The sequence below is a fragment of the Balearica regulorum genome, chromosome 12, assembly GCF_011004875.1.
Source record: "Balearica regulorum gibbericeps isolate bBalReg1 chromosome 12, bBalReg1.pri, whole genome shotgun sequence".
NCBI lineage: Eukaryota > Metazoa > Chordata > Aves > Gruiformes > Gruidae > Balearica > Balearica regulorum.
In genome coordinates this window covers 14,073,955-14,096,599 of record NC_046195.1, presented here as the reverse complement: position 1 = coordinate 14,096,599, position 22,645 = coordinate 14,073,955, and the positions used below count along the sequence as shown (strand labels likewise).

At 40.7% G+C, this 22,645-nt stretch overlaps 1 long non-coding RNA gene across 2 annotated transcripts; it reads right to left on the bottom strand.

The window, feature by feature from the left end:
- Nucleotides 1-5: 5 nt before the first annotated feature.
- Nucleotides 6-22,356, bottom strand: LOC142603510 (uncharacterized). 2 transcript variants are annotated; one of them, XR_012837458.1, is made up of 5 exons: nt 22,287-22,356; nt 18,150-18,253; nt 17,102-17,227; nt 10,731-10,866; nt 6-287 (listed from the first exon to the last, which is right to left on the bottom strand). It is a non-coding gene; the product is annotated as an uncharacterized LOC142603510 (long non-coding RNA). The 2 variants fall into 2 exon arrangements; XR_012837457.1 differs by lacking the exon at nt 6-287 and having other exon boundaries at nt 10,604-10,866.
- Between the last annotated feature and the right edge of the window lie 289 nt (nt 22,357-22,645).

Sequence of the window (22,645 nt, the reverse complement as noted above, 5' to 3'; positions counted from 1 at the left end):
AAGTCAAAATAGTTTTTCAAAGCTTTTCCCCAAAGTATTGTTTTAGCCATAGCTTTACCTGGTTTTGTTGTTACGTTCATTTAATATTACTGTTGAACATTTCCTCTGCTATGAGATGATTTTCTAAGATGGACTGTTTTCTCTTACGAAGATGCAGTTTCTGACTGATTTTGGATCCTTTCAGGGCTGTGACCTATGAGACGTTGCATGTCCTTCGTTCTAAGACTGTGTTTCACTGAAGTGATCTGGAGTTCACATGAATCACTAATGTCGAGGAAAAATCACTCCTGTCAAGAGAATAAAGCATAAAGGATGTTCAGAGCACATCTGTAGGACAATTCTGTAAGATGGACAACTCTCTTTCAATAACTCTCCCTCTGAACTAGTCCCTCTTCCTCGAGAATATTAATTTAAAATTAATAAGAGTATTTAAAGAATTTCAGCTGCCAAAAAAATTGATAACCCACATGATGCGTGAAAGCCTTCCTTCATGTTTTGCTTCTGTTCATAGTCTAGCTATCAAAAAATAACAGTTTAAATGTATTTTTATGCCAAAAAATAGCAGGGGTTTTTTTTTATCAGTGGGGAGAAAACAAAGTGAAAGCCTCTGTTGTGGTTTTCAGAAGCAGACTGCAAAACAATCAATACCCCTTTTGCTCATTAGATGCTGGGTAACTAAGTTATTCTACTGCTTATTGCACTCTAAAATACCTTTTTACTGTTGATTTGCATTGACATCCTACAGTTTGATTTTAGAAAAGCCCTCGGCTTGTTTATGTGCTTCAGTCATATCGACTGTATATAAATTCTTTCTCAGAATGAAATAATCCTGGCTACTGATCTAGTGAAATGATATTAAATTTATTTCTAAAGGGAAAAGCTAGTGCTTTGCCTGAGTCAGATTGATGAGAAGTTCACCCTAGTAATTTTAAAGGCTGTTGCATTTGTAGTTGTGTGTTTGAGGATTCCTACAAGCCTGAAGCATACAAGTTTCAAACTGTTTAATTTTATCACCATTCCAGAGAGTACAGAATTATCTCTTCCAGACCAGGTTATTTGGGAATTAAAGCCTTTTAGAATATGCTTAGCAAAAATGATCCTAGTTAGATCTAGTTTGCAGGGTGAGTCTTCCTACAGATATGAAACTGGGATGTACAGGTTTAGCGTGTTGTGAGGGGGGTGGTTGTATGCTAGTTAGGAACTGCATTACCTGAGATGGGGGTATCTGAGAGTTTTCAAAGAAACAGATTTTTATGTTTTATAAGTGGCCTTTTGAATTTGTTTTTGTGGGTAAAAGCCCTGGAACCTTTTTGTGGTGATCTCACCTCTCTTTAGTTCTTCTCAAATACTTCCATTGTTGCTTTTTTTTAAAAAAAAATTATTATTTTCAAAATACACAGCGAGTGCCCTGTGTAAATATGGCCCATTGGTGCTGGTAGCAAATCAGCTCCTGTTTTCAGCGGGGATCGAGTTTATATCATGATCGTAATAAATGGTGTAGCCATAGGGATTCTTTCAGACAGCTACGGATCAGGTGTGGTAGATGCAGGTATGAGGAATACAAGTCTAAACACACACACACACACACAAAGGGGACTCCTTCCTAAGACCTGACCTTGCTTCCCCACACGCTTCTGTACAAAATGGTATGTTTCTTGCCTGCAAAGAATAGTAAGTACAGTTGGGAAGACAGAGTCTGCTGGAAAGGCAGTTAACCATTAAACAGGGGCCTTGGATAAACAGCAGATCTACCAAATTACTACTAAACACTTATTAAATACTAAGTACTTATTAAATTGCTAAAAATCTGCATCAGAATTAGCAGCTGAGAACTTCTGTTAATAAGCAGGGACCTTACACAGGAATATATTCAGTAAATGCTTGTCATCATCATGCCTTGCCAGTGATTTTGGGTCTCTGCATGTTAGGACTAGGGAAGCATGTGGAAACTTGTTCGGTCAAAAAGTATAGATCAGTTCTCAAGAAAGAAAGAGGCCCTTCCAGAGATAGCTTGGATTAAGCTGATCCATAGGGAGATGCAGCTTTATGATAACTAAGGGATTTGTAGAGCACTGTGAGTCACAGTTCCTGCTAAGGGCATTTGGCCCAAGTCTACTTACAGTGAACCTTTCTTCTTCATCAGAATGAACGCTTTATTGTCTACCCCTAGGCTGCTACGTATCTTCACCTTTCCATATGTAGAAGACTGTGCCTTTTCTGAAAACAGAGATAAAAAATAATGCACCTCTTACCCGTGAAGTATGTCCCACCAGTCATCACTTTCTTGCTGCTGTCTTGATCCAGAGCATGGTGCTATGTAATACTGTCTAGTGATGCTTTACTTTTGTCTTGTTTTTTGCATTGTCACTCACATATTCCTTAGTGTACATCATCAGACTAGGAGCCATTCCTCACCTCCGTTTCTATTTCTCCTCTAATGCTTCCAAAAATCTCTTGTATTGACTTACAAAAACAGCTGGAACTGCAACATCACTCCATTTTAAGCTCTGAATTGTGTTAGCCATTACATTGGTTCCACATGCTGTTTGGGTGGAGACATCAGTTAAAATTCCCAACACAGCCAGTCAGGCCAGGAATTGCAGCTCTGTGTTAAGTGGTGGTGACTTTCTAATTCTTGATTACATTATGCTAGAAAAGAGGATTGTTCCCAGAGCAATTTACCAAGAGGGGAAAAATGGAAATACTGTTCAAGGATGACCTTCCACCTCAGTGATCTATTTGGCTGGCGTCTGTTATTGCTCAGCTTCTCCGTCATGGGTTTTGCAGTAGTCTAGTGCTTTGTCATCGCTAGTAAGTGGAAAACTCCTGAGCTCACTAAACAGTTTGTGAGGGGTTTGGGTAATGGCAGATGGATCTAGGAATGCAACTGCAGAACAAAGTATTCATCAAGGTTACCTGGAATAAACATGGGTCCTATTTGAGCAGACTTTAAATGCAGTAATTCTAAAAATTTCTTCAATCCAAAGTGCTATTCCTGAGCCCAAGATCCTGAGATAGGTAGGAGAGAGGAAAAAGAAGGGAGTTACTTTGCACCGCTCCAGCATGGGAGCAGGAAAAGCGTTGTTGCGATTGTCTCCAAGAGAGAGGCAGTGCTGTAATCCTGTTTCGTTTTCATACACAGAACTTGAAAAGATTTTTCCTAGAAATGTGTAATGGGACTGTCAGAAAACAGACCACTCCCCTTCCCAGTAGTTTCCTGCTGAAGTCATTTAAGGCCTCTCACAGCTTTCATCTGTGTAGGCACTGAGAACTCACGGGCCAAGATTTTTTTAATTTTTTTTTTTTAATGGAATACAAGCAAAAATGAGGCGCTTTTAAAAAAGTCATTAGGAAAGAAAGTTGGAAGTTTCTCTGCATGTGAAGCTGGCTCACCACTTAATCACATTCTCATTTCCGTTCTGTTTCTGTCAATCCCAGTGAAGTGGATCTAGGTGTTTTTCTTGTTTTTAGGTACTGCTAAAAGCATGTCTGTGAGCTGCCCAAAGGGGCGGAGAGTGAAGTTGTTCCTTACTTCACTTCTGGGACTGTCTGTTCAGGGCTTTACACAGGAGGTGACTTGGAAAGGCTTGTGAATTCCATTTACTGTGCACTCAGACCTGATGATCGCAGTAGACTGAACGTATAAAACCTGCTCTGCAGGCAACAGCCCTAGCCCAGTAGCTATTTAAAAAAAAAAAAAGCCTTTGTGGAGCTGGCAGATAGCCTGCATTCACAAAGATGGGAATTTTGTTGGTATATATGCCATGTTTAACACAAATGATCAAGGCGACGTGCTTTTAAAAGAAGCCATTACTACCCTGAATAGATGGATGCTACTCAGCATGCATTTTCTGGTTGGACTGAATTCAAGCTTCCCATTCTGAAAAGGATAGCTTTTTTGGATTGCATTCACTTGTCTCTCAGACAAAGCTGTAGTGTGGATTTGTTCCTTAGATGAATGATACACATTTCATCCGGTTTCTTTCAAGTTGAACTCTGCCTGGCAAAGGAATGATAAATGTTTTTTTCTTTCTCCTTCTGTCTAGAAGACCATGTTGTACTGTGAAACATGAACTTCATTCCCCAGACAGATGAACTGCATTCAGAGGTGGATTTACTGATACATGTTTGTAATGCTACAGCAGTGCCGTAGGCACCTCATCAGACAGACATGTATTGTGGTAATATTGAGCCTTAGTCACATTCCATGTATCAGCCCTTTTGTAGAGCTTTAATTGGAAGTTATATGTCCTTCAGGCCTAGAGGAGTCTTCTGTATAGGGAGTGAATTTTCCTATTTTCTTTTACCATTATTCTTCAGGGGTAGTGATGTATATACAAGTATTTCAGCCTTCGAGCATGAGGAACTTCATGAAGTTAGCTGGCCATTATAAATTGCATATGCATTTAAGAAAAGCAAATGATGGTATTTAAGTAGGCCTCCAGCACGCTATGAATGCAATCCACTGTACTGATACAACATTTTGAGTGTGTATTTGCATTTGTTATGAAATTGTGCATACCTGATGTGTAATTTTTTGGAATTTTCTTGATCTAGTGGATAGCGAAGCTTGATGAGATTAGTACAGCCTAAAGAACAACTTCATGATGGCTTTGAATTAAATTCCTCATCAGGCCCCAGGAGCAAATTTGAGACTGATGAGCTAACTGGCATACTCAGAGAAAACTTGAGTTTGCTCCAAGCATCTGATCCTTACCCTGCAGTGCTAGCAGGCTTTGAGCATTACCTGTCCCTGTCACCTCCCTACGCCCCATCTGCCCTTGTGATGAGACCATATGTTTGAGGCTAGACAGACAAGATGTCCTGTGGCCTTTCTGATAAAGGCTGACATGGCGTGGTGTGAGGACACATGATGCTTTTAGACAGTCTGGATTCAGGCTGACTGCAAGGAACACCTGGAAAGAAGTTGGGTTGTGTCTCAAAACCTGTTGCTAGGAGCGGCCATCTCAGGTACAATTTAAGCAAACCTCCAGGGCTATAGCTGTGGGCCTGTTTCTGCTGAAAACTCACCCAGCCTTTCCTAAGGCTTTAGATCCTTACCTACTTGTTAAGGTATTTTTGTTTGTCTGTCTTGTTACTGGCATTCTTCTTGTTGCTTAACTACAGTGTCGATGAAATTTCTTGTCATACTGAAAAGAAGATCTGAACTGAATCCAAAGACCTTGGAATTGGTGCAGCTATGTGATGGGGAGGAGCTGGTACATGCTTCCAAAGATTTAAAAGTATTAAGCATATATTCAAGGAAATGTCATCTTAAATGCTTCTATTTCTGGTGGTAACTGATGATTCTCACCAAGTACAGCTTTGATTCTTGTTATAACTTCTTTTATCAAGAGTCTAAGAGTAGCCGACCCTACTTTTATGAGTTAGCAATGATAATTAGAGATGCCTGGTCTATTTTATTGTGATACGTATGTACACCACCAGTATACGCTGATAATAGGAAGCACATCATTCAGAAGCCATTCTGCCAAATCTCTGCTGTTAGGCCCCTTGTGTAAGGGATGGCACCAGTCACCACAAGTCACCGGTGGTGACCTAATGATCAGTCACCACTAGTCACCACCTGGTCTTCATGCAGCAGCATTTTTATACAGAATCCCTTTCTGTGCGTGAGAGCCCTTCTAAGAATCAGCAGCACACAGCTGGCTGAGTATCTGAGGCATGCAATGTACGGAGGTGGTAAAAACCTGCACAAGCAGTATAAGCCTTACTTCCTAACAGTAGAACAGTTAGAGTTGCTGGCAGAAAGTGATAAGAGTGTCAGTGGCTGTTTAGATTAGGGAAGGATCGGGTGTGTTCAGCGAGGGGGATAGTGTTTGTTTAGGTTTTCCCTCCTGGGACTAGTTTAGTATTTCAAGCACGTTTGGGAACTCTTTCTTTTTTTTTTTTTTTCCTCCCAGTGGGCTAAGATGTGAGTTGGACAGCGTGTATGGATCTGAGAGAATAAGGCTTAACAATGCTTCAGAAAAAGCGATTGCATATCCTATAATACTAGCTTTGTTTCTGGGTGCCTGTATTGACTCAGTATTTGTTTGCTGGCTTTTCTTTCAGCTTAAAATACACAAAAAGATGCCTGTTTCAGCCTGTTGGGGATGACAAAATACCAAAGATAGACAAAACTATAGAGTAAAATGGAGCCGAAACCAGTCCTGTACGGGGTGTCCCTGTGTGTGCTGTATCGGGGGAACAGCTGGGATCTGCTACTGACAACGCTACTAAACCCACGTTTTTTTCCGTCTGTCTGACTGTATGCTTAGTGTGCATGCCCTGTCCAGCAAAACGGAGAGCTGAGACTTGTCTCCTTTTTATTCACTGTCTGTGGGAAGGTTTTTTAGAGCAGCGTTGTCTGAGTCACTTTGTCATAAGTTAGTTCAAAAGGCATACGATGTATGTAAAACTGCTTCAAGATGAGGAGCAGCCACAAAGGAACATGCTCCTACACATCACTATTCAGAGATCATGAAACAGAAAAACACATAGCTCTGAAAGAAAAGGCCAGGACCCCGAAGATAATTGGCCAGAGTAATGGAAATTGTTAAAAGAATGAATGGGAGCAGCCACAACCATTGCCAAAATCATTACGGTCCTCAAGCTGAAAAATGAGCCTGGCGGCAGCAGTACATCCAGATGGCCAAACAACAGCCTTATTGGTAATCCATCCATTTGCCTGATTGGAATCTCATCCACCCACCAGCTTAGGGAGAGACTCCAGAGCAGTCCCAAAGGGGCTCCCAAAATCACAGGCGCTGCGATCCTCTCGGTCTCTGATAAGGGCTCAGCCTCCTCAGCATTCAGACAACCACCGATGAAGCCGCAGGTTCAGTGGAACCCTATGTGCAAACATCGCACCGTGATGTTAAAATGAATTATTTTTGAACACTGCAGATCCTGAAACGCTGTGTATGCTGCCAGTATGGCTAAATGCGTGTCAGCAATTAAGGACCCCAGGAGGTCTTTCTGAAAACTGATGTACAGGCTTGTGTAGCTCGCCTTGCAACGTAACTTTTCCCAGCAGAGTATGATTGCTGTAATATGGAAGGGAGCTTTGCTCTACATATGCTAAGTACCCTTATCTCTCAAGTGGCCTGACAAACATAATTAGATTAAACTAAGAGGAATTGGGCCTAACCTTGTCTCTAGCTTGGATTTTGCCACTCCTTTTCAAACCCAGAGAAAGGACTTTAAGCCTAAAAGTCTGCCTGTTCTTTCCAATTATATTAATTGGCGTAATAAAATTGTTAAGCGTATGTTCTCTTCCTATAGACTCTGCTTCTCTCTTGCTACAATACCATTATTAGTTCCATCCTGGCATGATTGGCATGTATATAAATCAGAATAAAGGCATCTGACCTGAACCATTAACTAAGTTTTTTTTTTTTTTTAAAAAAAAAGGCAAAAAAAAGCCAAAGCTGCTGCACATTAGGGTAGGAGCCCTTACTGCTGACTCAGGAAGAAGCTCCCCCTCAGCAACTGAGCGTTAGGGTTGGGAGCCTGAAGTCACTGTCACACAGAGGATACAGGAGCACAAGGAGTAAGAGTCCTTTCTATGGCTATAACTGAAAGGGAATTCGCAGTGTTTTGTGACCAGCTCTGCTCCTCAGAGCAGCATTAGGAACAGTGCCGGGCTCCTCTGGCGTGGAAGCAAACCTGGGTGAAGAGATTCTCCCCAGACGCATGGAAACAACCAACTTTCCAGGTAGAACTCGAGGAGATTGCAAGGAGTCCTGAGTCATAATACAAAAACCAGGAGAAGCAGCTGTTTGTTCTGGGATTACAGTTTATCACTAGTTCACACTGACATAAGCCAGTTTGATGGAGGAAATTCAGAGTAAGAAGCAGGCGAGGAAAGCGATAAACAGAAAAATGAAGCTTCGCCTTCTCAACGTGTATTTTTAGCTTGAGATTAAGAGTCAGAGTTTAAGCTTAAAAAGGCAGAGATGGAAATGAGCAGTGAAAACATTGCTCCTGTTGGTTTGTTTCTTTAAAACTTTTGTAACAGCTACAATTTTTGAGTTCTTTTTCTGAAAGTTGTTATTAATGTGGCACTATTTATTAATAGGGTTAAACGTTAAATCCAAGTGGTTACCATGATATTATGTTATCCTCTCCATGATTGTACTATTAGAGAACTTTCTCCATAAAGCATCTGCTTTATATTTAGACAAAACTCTGCCTATTTAATGTCTACTTCTCATTTTAAAAACTACTAGCAAGGTAGAACCAGTAGATGCTGACATGACAGCAAACCCCATTATTTTTCTTTATTTGTAACCTTTTCTATGATACTAATAGTGCAATATTATTTCTTGTTTACACTGACCAGCATCCTGATAACCAACATTGAAGACTTGATGTAGTAGCAATAAACACTAGAGTAGTTGAAACTGTCCTAGGTGTCCTTTGCAATACATCAGCACTATAAAGTGAGGTGTGTGTCAGCTGCATTAGCAAAGTAAAGGTGCCAGGGACTAGTTCTCACTTCCTCTCCTATTTAAGTAAACCTCTAAAAGACAAACAAACCTCCCCTTCAGTATGGAACTGAAATGTAATACAGAATGATTCACGCCAAATAAATAAATGCTTTTCGGTTGCAATCATTCCCTATTGAGTTGAAGTGGTATTATGCTGTTTTAATCTCATCAGTTCCAGAAAGCATGCACAAATGAAAAGAAGTGATTTTAACACATTAGGAGGGGGAGCTGCAGCTTGCACAGAACATCCAGCCAAAGGAACCGGAATTATTTTACAATGACTGAGCTCAAATCTATGCCAGTGTACAACTTCCACTAGAATTAATTCCATTTCTCCACTTCATTCCTAAAAAAATTAACCCTGTGTAATGACCCCCGTGCATTTCATCTATCTGCAGTTTCCATGGTATTTGCCACTGAAGAGCTTAAAACATGTGTAACCCTTCTCCAGTTTAATCTGATCGCTACCTGGGCTCCTACCCACCTTCACAGAGAAATTAAACTTTTACTCCCATCTGCACCACCAGTCCACCTTAAAGTCTACCAAGGAACGTATGCAACAAAACCTTTGAAATGGTCATTCTGAGCACAAATGAACGCATAGGAATACTCCCCACCTAATGCTGAAACACAACCACCTCTTTGGTGAGCAGCGTAAGTAATATGACAGCTTGTAGCAACACTAAATAATCATCTACTTAGCCTAGAGCAAAAATTGAAGCAGTGGGAATGTACATTCAAATCAGCATTTGTTGGGAAAATATTCCTCTTGTGACACCGAAGCCTTATCGACTGCAAATATTCAGAACATTTGATATTTGATAACATTGTACTTAAAGCTGGTAAAATCAGCAAAAAGTACTTCGACACTGTGATTTGGACAGAGATTTTGTTGCTAACTGGAGTGAGCTGGCTGCACGAGAATGGCTGTTGTACCTGCTGATAGTACCTGTGCGCTTCTGGGAAGATTTCTTCTCATAAACACCAGAGTACTTCGCTGTGAAAATTTTTCATGTGTACAACAGGAAGCTCTGGTCCTGCAAAACATATCTATTCTGATGAGATTGCAGTCTGAGATGGTGCATAGTCGTGACACTAATTTGTCCTGTGCAGTTTCTATGTTCTGCCTGAATAAATCTCTCTTTCTTTAGACTCAGCTCTGTAGTGAAAACACTTTGAAGTCTGAATTTTTTCTTGCCTTTCATTCTTCAATATTCCTGGAGAGGTGAGGTCTGATACTCCTGTTCAGGTGGAATAGCATCTCATTTCCCAAAATGTCCTATTGATTTGAACAGGATCATTTGGCATTAGACATACCACGCAGATGTTACAGCTAGTTTCTGAGGTTTGTCTGTGCTGAAAAATAATTCTGCCAAGGATTTTGCTCATTAAAACAGTGGTGAAAAGCAAATCTAGGTGAGACCTGAATACATTTAAATTAAGTTTTTCAATGTGCTTAAATAACAAAACAAAAAAAAAGTGTACAATATTTTCTTGTATTATTGTTAATAACACAAAGGTGTATTTCTAACATTATTTAAATTTCATTTTTTCATTGGGTTTGGGATCTGTGGAAAGTCTTTGCTTAGTAAAGAAAAAACAAACAAACAAAATCTCTGTTTTCCCAGTGGTGCTCGTTACTGATGCAGACTTGCTGTCAAATTGCCACTACACTGCAGAAAGATATACAAATCAAAAGCCTTCATATACTGGAAATTTAATAATTTAGCAAGCAGAATATACAATTCATATAGCTAAGAACAGAGAGCAGGCACCATAAAAATGGAACTATCTTGTCAGTTTGAGGGGTTTTTAAATATAATTTAAGAGATTTAAGACATTGTCTTGAAATATCATTCTTGCATACTGCCAGATTATCTGAATTCAGTTCTACCACCATAGCTGCCTTCTGCTTGGAAAAAATACATGTTAAACCATTGTAATTATCTAAATTATTTTTTTTAATTGGAAAACTGCAGAGATTTAGTTGGAATTATAAAATTTCAGCACAAACTGCTTAAAATTTAATTCTGTAACTAAAAAAATATATATCTATAAAATTAGCAGCGTTGAAAAGTCTAAACAGATCAGTGTTCATAGTAGGCAATTGTTCACTGGTAAGTGAGAGCTATGGATAGCAACGGACATTTGTTACTGGTCCATGGCAAGATTCCAAATTGTATCAATTCTAAGAAAACACTTTCAATAAATTTTGAGATAATGAATCATACTGACCACAAAAAATGTCCTTAGGTGACACCGATAATGAAGGACAGTCACTTTGACAGGCAATTCTTGCTCTTGCAGGTGTGCTCTCACAAGGCTGGGAAAGTCTTTATTTTTGGGGGTTTCCATGGTAATGTTGGCAGTCCTGAATGGAAACAAAAATATTTAAAAGGAGATGTTAAAAAAAAGCGTGATTCAAATGTGACTGAAGGTTGTATTTTCCAAGAGTAGAAAGCAGAAATGTTGTACATGGGTTTAAAAATTCTATCTAAATTAAATCCAAATTCAGGCACATTTATACAAACTGCTGTGGGTTTAGCATCATAAAAAACACTTTAAGAAAGGCCTTTTAAGAATCAGCAAACACAAAGTGACTCCTTTAATATTTTGTTTTCTGAAACAGGCAGCTTTTTTCTACAACTTGAGTTTCCATACAATCAAAATAATCTGTGCAAGGGTGAAACTGGTTGCCACCAAAAGTATGTAAAACAAAAATCCAAGCAGGTTTCATTTATTTTAGAAATAACCTTTAATCATTTTGAATGCTTAAAATGAAACTTACACCACCATCTTAGAAAGAAGTCTGCAACGCCAAAGAGAGCTTTTTAAATTTATGGGTTTTTTCTCCTGAAAACGAAATCCTGTAAGAAACATTGCAGCAGGCCAAGTAGCTCCAGCGAGTGCTCCTCGCCAGCCTCCGGCAAAGGAGGGCACAGGCCCCTGCCAGGCAGCCATCATTACACCCCTCAGAGAAAGGGTCTAAACGGCCTCTGGAGCTACAGCCGGGTTTGGTACAGTCCCCTCAAGAGCAAGAACCAAAATGACCGAGACAACGATGCAAACGTGAGGGCAGTCCTGCACTGCGTTAGCAAACCCATGGCGGTGGCACAGATCCCCAGAGACCTCGGGAAAAGACGAGGGGAAGCCACCTCCTTTCTGCGCTCGCAATGGCCCAGGAAGAAGGCCTGAGGCTGGAAAACTTTGTGCGTGCCTTTCCCTTTGCTTGCTTTTGCTCCGAATAGAAGACAAGCAGTTGGACGGCCCAACGCTAAGGCAGTTTCAGGACCTGCTGGCAGTGCTATTTATACACCGTGGTTGAAAAATAGCACTTGAAAATGCCTCTGTTATAAAGTCCTGGTTGAAAAAAACCCCAACAATTCCACATCTGTGAAAACTTCCAAAAATTGCTTTCCTCAGTGTAGAAGCCGGATATATATTTGTTGAATCAGGCTCTTAATTAGGTAGGATACAAAGGGCTTTCTCCCCCCGCAATACTTCCTGCCCAACAACAGCGTCCCCCCGGCTTTCTGCTAACCCTGCTAAAAGTTGATGAGGGGTTTTTTTATTATTATTATTTATTCCCACAAAGATACTGTAGCAATCAGCAACTGATCCCCTTTCTTACCCCCTCCCCCTTTTCATTTCAATTTTTTTTTTTTTTTAAGGCCAAATTTCTTCCTGCTTACTTGGGCTGGTCTTTTCATTAAAACGAGTTCTTCAAATGACCCCCAATCATTTGCCCTTCCTGTCCATTCTTGGTTATGCCAAAACTGTTAGTTCACAACAGGAAACCAATAGCTTGTGCTATCGGGAGACATTTCCTTCACAGCACAAAACGTCTGAATAATAATTTCAAGCAAGGCTTCACCCATTTCCTGTGAAAGGAGGGAATTTTGCCTATCCCGGTCCCTCAGAGCTCTTTGTTTCCATCCCTTCGTGACGTAATGCTTTCTGCATAGGGGAGCTGGATCATTTTCCCTTAACAGCACTAAATTCAAATATCCTGTGGAAAGCGTTGATACTGCTCTTCAGCAGTGAAACATGTAACATTTACAAATAATAAAAAGTTATGCTCTAGTTTATACTTGTGGTGTCTCTTTCAAAAAATAAACTAAACTTCTAGTGTCTGGAAGATAGCTATAATGAAAACATGAGGGCTAAAGAAAGTCTGGGTTATTAAATATTTTACTTACAGGCTTAGAGCTCTAACTACTGCGAATCCTCCCAGCCCACCTGGTATCAACTCTGGCTGAGCACCAGGATGCCCCAGACTGAAACGTCCATCGTGGCACTGCATTTTACAGGAATACTGCAGATAGATAAACTGCCTCAGGCACTGACTCAACACATCAATTAAGCACATGCTTAACTTCATCCCTGTGCAGCAAACCAGTCACTTCAGAGTGACCGGCTTTTTGAAGTGATATACTACATCAAAGCCTTTATATAATGGCAATGCTAAATTGTTAAAAAGGGAGTTATCAAGCAATACACGTTAGCTCTTCAGTGCTGGAACATTTAGGATGCATAAATTTAAGGAAAAAATGTGTTAAGCTATCCTTTATCCAAACAAAGTAGGCATAGAAATTGCTACGTATGAGCTACTTTTTTCCATTGAACCCTACTGTGGTGTTTCTTAACCTATTTTTGTTAAATGATGCAACCTGGAGTCAGGATATGTGTTTTATTTAATTTTCTATAGTTTTGGTTTGGGTTTTTTGTTTTGCTTTTGGGGTTTTTTTAACAAGCTTAATAAGGGCTTGTGAATATGATTTTTTTTTTAATCACTTGTTGCGGGAAGCAAGAAAGCTTAAAAGGAGAATTTCTCAAAGATTTTGAGGGCCTTAAAAATAGCTCTTGTCACAATTGTTATTATAGTGCAGTCTTAATTGCATCATTTGCTGTCACACAAAACCCATAATAAATCCCTCTCTCCATTATTCCAAAGACAATAAAATTTTTACTACATTTGTGTCCTCTGTTTGTCATTTGAAATGTTCGAGCCAGCATGGAATACTACATCTCATACTCTAATTCACTTGTTCCAGTCAAGAGGCCCCCATTCTCTTCCCTCCTTAAAGAGGCATCACATGCATTTCCTACTGTCTGCCTCCTCAGCTGGGATGCCACAGGTAGTGGGCACCTTCCTTCACCCAGACCAGTCGTGTTTGTGTTAGCTAAATAAACCATTTTAACACCTCTCCACTAGGAGCTGTGTTTAAGAATAGCAGCTTTGTGTTTCAAGGTCTCTTGCTTGAAAGGCAGGAATGTGGTTTTCTTGCTGAAGGTCGTCAGGACCTTTGCATTTCATGTTTTCCAGTCCATTTCCAGAAGTACATCTGTCACTTATGGACCCAAGCAGCAGAGTCTCTGCACTAGGCAGATTTCACCCACCATCACAGCCTTCAGTCCTCACTTTCCCCATCAGTGACCGTAAGATGTGAGACAATGTCAGTCTCTTTATATTTGTTTCAGAGGAACTGTAAAAATGAATTTTGTTTCACTTCAGTTGGGGCTGAGGAGAGCGTTTCCCTCTCAGTGTCTTTCACAGATCAGAGAACTGTTTCTAAAGAAAAAAATAATTAAAATATCATTCAGTCCTTTTTCTAATTTCAACCTTAAACCGGGACATCCTGTTGAAAACCTCCTTTGAAGGTGATACCCCAAGGCTATTGTTGCATCTTGCTTTTCTTTTTTTTCCCTTCCCAGTTTGGAATCCCCTTTCATCTGGGCATTTGAGTATGACTAAGTTACATTTAATTGTGTAACAAAACCCGAACTGGTTGTTCATTCAATGTTCTGTAAGGCCAGATCTGGAAACCCTGACTTCGTTCTGGCCATCTGTCTCCAAAGCAGAATAACAGGTGAGCTGGAGGATGTTCTGAGAAGAGCCATACAAACAACTGATGCCCAGAGAAATGGGCTATGGTAAGACTGGACATGCTGAAAATGTCTAGTTGTGCCTAATGGCAAGAAAAGCTAATGACAGTGTTATGACAGTTATTCCATTGGATGTTGGAGAAATACAAATACCAAGGTATAAACGTGCACACTTCAGAAAAAAAAACCAATCAGACCAATCATCAGGGAAAGCTTCCTGTCAATCTCATGTTTTAGTATCACAGAAAGTTCTTTTATAGGAACTGTGGGAACACAATGTCCTTTTCAGCTTGTAAAATTACATTTGCAAAGCACTCTGAAAAGGTCTGCGGGCAATACCACAAACTGGCAAGAAGTGACGTCTAAGTTCCCTTCTTCCTATTATTGACTTGTATAATACTGTATATACTTCAGTAAACTTCACTAAAAATCCCACAAGAATGGTATTTGGTGCATAGCATTTATATTTTGCTATGGAATAGATCACAGAACTCTCTCCATCTGTCAAAACATGCGAGTAAATCATGCTTAAACCTAATTCTCTAGCTGGTGGGCTGAGACTCAGAAAAATTAGGAAACTTGATGAAGGCCATGCAGGAATAAATGAGAAAGAAGAGGCTAATGTAGCACAGTCTGTTAGCCATTACAGAGGCTGTAACTGCACGTACCAGCTTCTGTGACACATCACGCAGTGCTAGCGTGCAGATGGTTCTAGACTTCTCTACGTTATACTTATCAAAGTTGGCAGAGAAGTGTAGTGTCCTCACTGCAGCAGCAATGATGCTGATACGGCTGGAGGGGAAGGGAGGAGTGGTGGTGCAGAACGACCCTAATAGACCAGGCAATGCCAGTAGCTGGGAATGATCAAATATCCCTGCTAAAGTCAGAGGCACAAAAGGAGCTAATAGCTGACATTTTTAACACTGGAATTTTCAGGCAAGTAAAATCATAATTTTATCAGAATAGTGATATAAACATTGTATCATATATAACTCTTGGCTTCAAGTCCTGTCAGGCAACAGAACAGTCTTGGAAACTAGATACCTTTATAATTTATGCCCCTGAAATAGGTTAAATCCCTCTAACACCTTTCATGCCAACATTTCTTGTGTGCAGTGTTCAGGCTTTCATTAAGTTTGACATTTTATTTCCACTATTGAATTGTCTTTTCCTTGTTTTGCTCATTCACAGTGCACACTGGCCAACCTACAAAAATGGAATTTGAATGTTTTAAACTAGACTAATATATTTTGACTGTATCCTTGCTGACACAGAGGACTGTAATGCAGCCAGCTGTTCATTGTTACTATGTTAAATAAAGTAGAACTCCCTTGTGATATTCTATATACTAACAAATGATGTAATGAAATTCTGGCCATGTGAAAATTCTATCATTATACCACCCAGCATCCCCCTGAGCAGTCAGAGGCCAAGTCACTTCCCTGAAAAGCCCCGTTAACACATCATCCTTACAACTCAGACCTGTAATTGGTTTAACTTGACGTGCTGCTCATTTTCTGCATCCTGCATGCTCCTGTAGTACAAGTGCACTTTTCTCTATAGTGGTCAAAAGGTGTACAAGACAAAGACTGAAGACTTTGCTCCATTAATACGGCATATTTCTGTACACACAGGCTGTGAAGAGCTGATTACAAGAAACATGATCTACAAGTGACAGGTGGGACTGCTCAGGTAGACAAAGAGAAAGAGGGAGAGAAAGCCATGCACAGAGAGGGGGGGTATGTGTGTATCCTCCAAAAGAACTTGGTGACGCCAATTTAACAAGTTTCTGCTCTCTTCCTTCCTCCATCCCCACCTGCATAGCTGTTGTACCATGTCAGTGATTCAGTTTCTAACACAAGCCCACTCACAGTTGTAGGATCACAGCTAAAGACAAGAGAAATGCAGAGCAGGAGCGAGACCAAATGCAGACTGTTTTAAGCCTACATCAACACTGAAACCAGCTTCTCATAGAGCTGACCTGAAAGCGTGAAAAGAAAAGAAGCAGGGAGAGGACTGAAGGAAAACGGTGGGTGAGCTTTACCTTAGACACTGACTACAAAAAGAAATTTTAACCTTGACTTAGGCGGCTATGGGTCACCTCTGTAACTTGCCCACATGCACCAGGGTGGCAAGAGGTACAACACAAATGGACTGGGGAAGGCTGGGAGATAAGAGCAAACATTGTTTTTACCAGAGGAATTTTCAGGCAAGAGAAACCAAATCAGAAATAGCAAACTAAATTTAAACTTTTAGATTTACAGATGGGTCCCCAGTTCTTCAAAGGAAAATTTATGTGGGTGGGCTACCACCCGGCCAGTCACATGCTGCATAGGGGACTTGGTTGTGGAACCGAGTCCCTTGAATAAGCCAGTCAGCTATGGAAATAAGCACTGCCATACAACTCTAGCTGAATTCAGTGGAAGATGTACAAAAAACAGTCCTGTGAATTTTGTACTTCTATTAGATTTGAAACATTTATCTCTTGCCCTTTTTTAGAGCCTGTACAACACACTATTGGTGGAGAGCAGATGCTGTCTGGAAAGTGGTAAGGGGGGAAGGAGAAAGTTCTGGGTTAATAGGGTACCCGAGGAGAAAAGAACTGAGAGCAGCCATTCCCAGTAAATGCTGGGGCTTCCAGGGCAATCCTGCGTGATGCTGGGCTTTTGAGGCTTTCAGAATTGGACCTCTAGAGCAGGAACACGAGCATTGCACCATACCTGACTGTAGGATGTTAGTCTCTTTTATTGGAAACTGAGTTATTGGGAGATCCCCAACTCTTCCACTGCCTGGCCGTAGTTCAGCACTGCTAGCAACTTCTGGTGGGAAGGATGTGAGCTTGTCTCCTGTCAAAATGAAAGGCAACAATTAGCTGAAGCATTTGCAGAAACTGAAGTTAGGAGAAATCCTAAGAATGCATGAGGACAGCAAAGCTTCGTGCTCCACAAGGCAGATAATTGTTTGACAATTATCCCCATGTGCCTGAACAAGGCAGTAGGGCTGTGCAGCCCAGGGCATGGCCACACAGACGTATCAGCCCATGATAATTAGTCTTATGCAAAGCACCACTGACACAGCTGTATAGCTTCTGGCTCTGGAGAAAGCTTGCTTGGAGCCAGAACAGGTATCTCTACTATGCAATGCAGACATACCTTAAGAGCCACTATAAATAGGTTAAAGCAGCCTGGATGCATCTGAACACCTGAGATTATGTTTCTTTTCATGACTCACACAAGGCAGGCAGAAACAGTAAGTCTGCAAACACCAGTCCCATGTAAGCTTTGCCCAATTAAGGCTTTCAGATGAGGCATAAACTCTTATCTGAGTTTGAACCTTGCTATGTTGCAGTTTTGTCTGGTGTTTATCTGTTGTCTCCCAGAGGATTCACTGCAAAAATACCAGTGGGCTTTCCCTAGCAAGGATGGGGAGGAGGAAGAACGCCATATGGCATTTCCCAAATGTGTTCATATCACATGCCTTTTACATGTTTACATTTCTTGACCATGGTCTGAGCCCAACCTCAGGCTAACCTTGAACCTTGCAAACTAAATACAGCTCTGCTAGTGCAGCTGGAACAGGTGGGAGAGCCAGATAACAAAGAAAGAGCTCAATCTACAGTGTCTTAAGAAAAGAAAGAAAAAAACATACTCCCCAAAATCTGTGCTGTTAGAGCTACCCTTCTTGCTACACTGACAACATTTTATTCTGGAAATGTCAGTGAAGTACGTTCACCACCACATATCACGAAGTTGAATGCAAAAAACTTACAGGTTTATTGCCGAAATAGCGTGCAGGATGCTGACACCTTAAGGACAGAGACTGACTGCTGACTCATACGCCCTTGCTTCCAGCTGAGCGACAGCCTTGGGGAACTATGGAGCAGAAGAGTCATTATACGGATCTGCTCCTACTCATAATCTGCCTGGAGAAAATAAATAGATATTCCCTCCCTATACCCTGGATGGTGTCTGCTGCGAGCTGTGCTAAAGCTGTCCAACTCCCACAGAGCCACCTCTCCGCTCGAGCTCCCAGGGGAGCTGCTGACCCAATTGTAGCACCTGGGGGAACCTGGTGCTACAATTCTCAGGAACAGGTATGTGAAGCTGCGGACTGTGATCCAGGATCCGAGCCTTCATGAAACAGTTTTAGTTCTGCAAGATGATTAGCAGTTTAAATGAATCGGCAAGAACCATTTTGCATGAAAGACCAATAAAAAAATTCTTATTTCTTAATTATTAACATGGCCTCTAAGCTTGTCTAATCATAAAATACATGTTGTATATAATCTTTATTTTATTTTTTAATTCACTTAATTTTTAAACAAACAGAACTCCCCTCCCCGCTCCCCCTGGAAGATAGATAACATTTTATGAAGTATTTTGGCAGAAGACACAGATTATTGTATTTATTTGCAACATCATAATGATTTAAGTTAAAAGGGAAAAAATTAAAGCTATTAGAAAGAGGTCAAATTCCAGCCATTTCTCTACAATAAGGTTCAGTTTTGAAGTAATTTTTCAAAAGAGGTTTTACATTTATAAAATCTAATGAGGTTAATTTGAAACTGAATGAGCTAATCATTGGATTGATACCCTGGACGACGCAAATGTATTGCTTCCCTTAGCGTGATAATGTTATTTATCATCTTTCTTCTGCTACCCTGTCAAACCATTTTCATTTCAGACTTCTTGTGCTGCTCCATTGTCTTAGCACCAGAAAAAAGACACCTCTGGAAGGATCAAAACAGTCTGAGTTGGTAAGGGTAGAAAATAGGATGCTGCCTGCTGAATATTACCTGTTCAGGATTGCTATGCCAAAGCTGGGACTCCTACCAGAGAATTGAGCATGAATTCTACCTCATCTAAATTTTGCACGTTTTGTTGGTGTTTGGGGTTTTTTGTGGTTTAGAGGTGCTGATTTTGAATATTTCCAAAATTTACAGGTTTTGCTGTGTGGCTTTGAAGCACATATAAAGTCTACAAGGCAGACAAAGTGAAAATAACAGCTTGCCTTCCACCTCTAGGCCACTGAGCAGAATCGTGCTACCTTGTAAGAGTTGTTCGGCGGCATACATGAGTGGTGCTCTCAGTTTCATATACGACTTCCAGATGTTAACATCCAAACTCCTCTCCTGCCTAGCTCTACACAGCAACAGCCCTCTGGCAGGGCTTAAAAAGAGAGTGAGAATTGCGAGGGGCAGCAGCCCTAACACAGCTGTTTACTATTCAATTAATTAACTCTTGCTCAGTGTTAATCACTTGCACATTCAACTCAGAGAGCAGAAACATACAGGAGGATGACAATATAACAGAAAAAAAATCCACCAAAAAAATTTAATCCATTTCAATATTAATTGGGAGGGGGAAAAAAAAAAGGAAAATTTCAATCCCAAACCTGTGTGCTCTGCCCACAACTCAAACCTGACAAAAACACCCTGCAGTACTGCTGGCTTCCCTCTGTGCACTGAAAACCAACACATACGTAGGCACAACCGTGGAGCAAGTCTTGTGAGGACCCAGGGTAAACAGTCCTCCTACCCTCCTCTCGTTTCACACAGCTCAGTGAATGTCCCTTATCACAAGGCTTCACTGCTACACAATTCCCCCCTTTTCCCATTCCATTTCTGCCCAGCACACAGGGCTTGTGACCGCTTATGAACTAGCCAACGTCCCCTCCCACCCACCTCTTTTCAGAGGCCTGGGGAGACACATGGGTCTACATGGAGGAACTGCTTTACTGTTGGGCATTTTGCTGTCTGGACCACAGGGTTTTGAGCTGCCTCCTCTTAAACTGTGAGAAAACAGGTAACGTAATACAATGGTTATCTCCACCCTAGAGCCTGTGGTTTTCCAAAACCACAAACTGACTACATGGCAGCCAAGTTCCCTACTTTTTTTTTTAATATATATTTATACATATATGTATATATATTTATAGATTTATATGTGTATTACATTATATTCATACTTCTTAAATGGATAAGGAATGAATCTACTGATCATGACTTACACGCAGAAGATGTTGGTATAGGCTAGTATGGCTGCAGGCTACAGAACTCCAAGAACGTTGTTGAGGGGAAAAAACGATCAGAAAAGATCTCTGTTACATGGTTAAACACACTTAGGAAACTCTGCCTAACCAACAACTTTTGTACATTGCCTTGAAACTACAGCTGCAAGCTGTACAAAGGAAATGACGACAGGATATAAAGGACTAGGGAATATTCAATATTTACTAAACAAAGATCTTAGTTAGAGCATGTGTCCAGTCATACCATAAGTATTTGACAGAAACGGCTCCCTGTGCTTGGACAGTTCGGAGAGTCATTGCTGTCATTTTGCAGCGCACAGGCAATTAATCACCTGGCATTAATGTACTCGCAATAGCCAATTTTTTCTTTCCCTCTTAAATTGTGAATTCAAGCTAGAAAGCCTTCTAGCAAGCCAAAAGGCATTGATAGATACTGGAACAAAATCTGAAGGACCCACAATCATTTTAAGTTCATTTCACACTGTAGTTAGTTGTTCAAAGGAACTCTCATCAGAGGAAGCGTTTCCATGCTCTGACCTGAACTCATGTTAAAATCACACCAACTTGCTGAAAGGGATTTTACAACTTCATCTGACTTCTGGGCTAACTAGAGAGCAGTTCAGAACATTTTTAACATTACCAGATGAGAGTTGTTCCTTTAACACAATATGTTATGTCCTCTCCTTGGGAACTGAAGAAAAGGGCTATTGTAAAATATAATTATTTATGAACTGTGTTATGGTGTTTTCCAGATGACAGCATGCAAGGGGCCCCATGTCTAATCGGGCTACACAGAGCTTAGGTGCTGTAGTGACTGCCACCTTTTAAGAGCTTTTAGTCTGGAAGGACAAACAGAGGCAAAAGGTCAGAGATAATCAGCCCCGTGCTGGAGATAGCCAAAAGTGATTAAATTATTTGCCCAGCTTCGGAGAGTGAAACTTGTGGTAGAGCAGGAAACTAAGCTCAGATCTTCTGAGGCCCCATGGTTGCACCCCTGATGTGCTGTGACTCACAGCTAGATCATGGGTGATTAACAATAGTTTAGATTTCAGTTATCAGAGATTACCCATCTCCTCTCCCCTTTGCATTAAGTTTCTAGGATCATGTAAGTGGTCACATTTTACAGGCACTCTTGTTTTTAGAAATTAATCTTGAGGCCCAGATACCTAAGCATCTGCAAACATCTTGGTTCACAAATGATGATAAAAGACATGAGAGAAGATCTGTAATTCCACGCCACCCAGATGAGTCAGTCGCAGGCAAGCAGCAGTCCCAGTTCTGGTAAGATACATTTGAAAAGAGCTTTGATTTGCTAGCTGTCACTTCAGGGGAACTGTGATCGCTCTGCAGTTAGGCCTTGACAAGAATAGGAGCTATAGTCTTAAAATAAATTATTTGCTAACACCTTCAAAGTTGTCTCCATTGGAAGGGGGAGCCCTGATGGTCCCACATTTATGATTGACTTGCTTCTGCCTGCCGGTTTTCTGCTCTCATCAGGATCCTCTGCACTTCCTGAACTTTCCTATCACTGATTTACTTTTTTGTTCAGATGTGTCTCTACTACTTTTCTCAGGCGCTGCTTATGCAGCAATTTGAACAAACTGGTAAGCAAATATTTGTTGGATCAGAGTCAGAAAAGGTTTGCTTGATTCCTAGCTGCTGATATGGGTGCCAGATTGAAGAGAACTAGAGGGACAAAAAGTAGTGGTAAATTAGACTTTTTACATCTTTTGAACATCTTTGAAATGCAACTTTTTTTGACCTTCATAGTTCAACTAATACTGAACTCTGAAACAGGTCTCCTCTTGTTCAAATAAAGCTTGGCTCCTGTCTAAGATAGCAATATGCTCCATAGGTTTTACACCCTGTACTTACCATTCAGTCCAGAACTGCTGTAAATTTCTCTAAGCTGGCTGCAGATCTTTTTTTTTTCTTCTTCCCCCCCCCCCCCCCCCCCCCCCCCCGCTATTGAGAGCTGTAGGAACAAAAAAGTTGTAATATTTAGTCTCCCAGCAAGTTTCTTAGTGCTGCTTATCTCTGGAAAGGGGGTTGATTTTTTTCTTGCTTTGATTAGAAGATGACACAGATGGGGAAGTAGTGTTATTTGTGCCGTTAGCAGCATTGCTAATTTTCTCAGGTTGACAGCCCGTGACTAGGTGAGAATTTATAGTACCTGTGTAAGGTATAGAAAGCAACAGAAATAGCTGCATAGTATCTGGCTAGCAAGCCTTAAC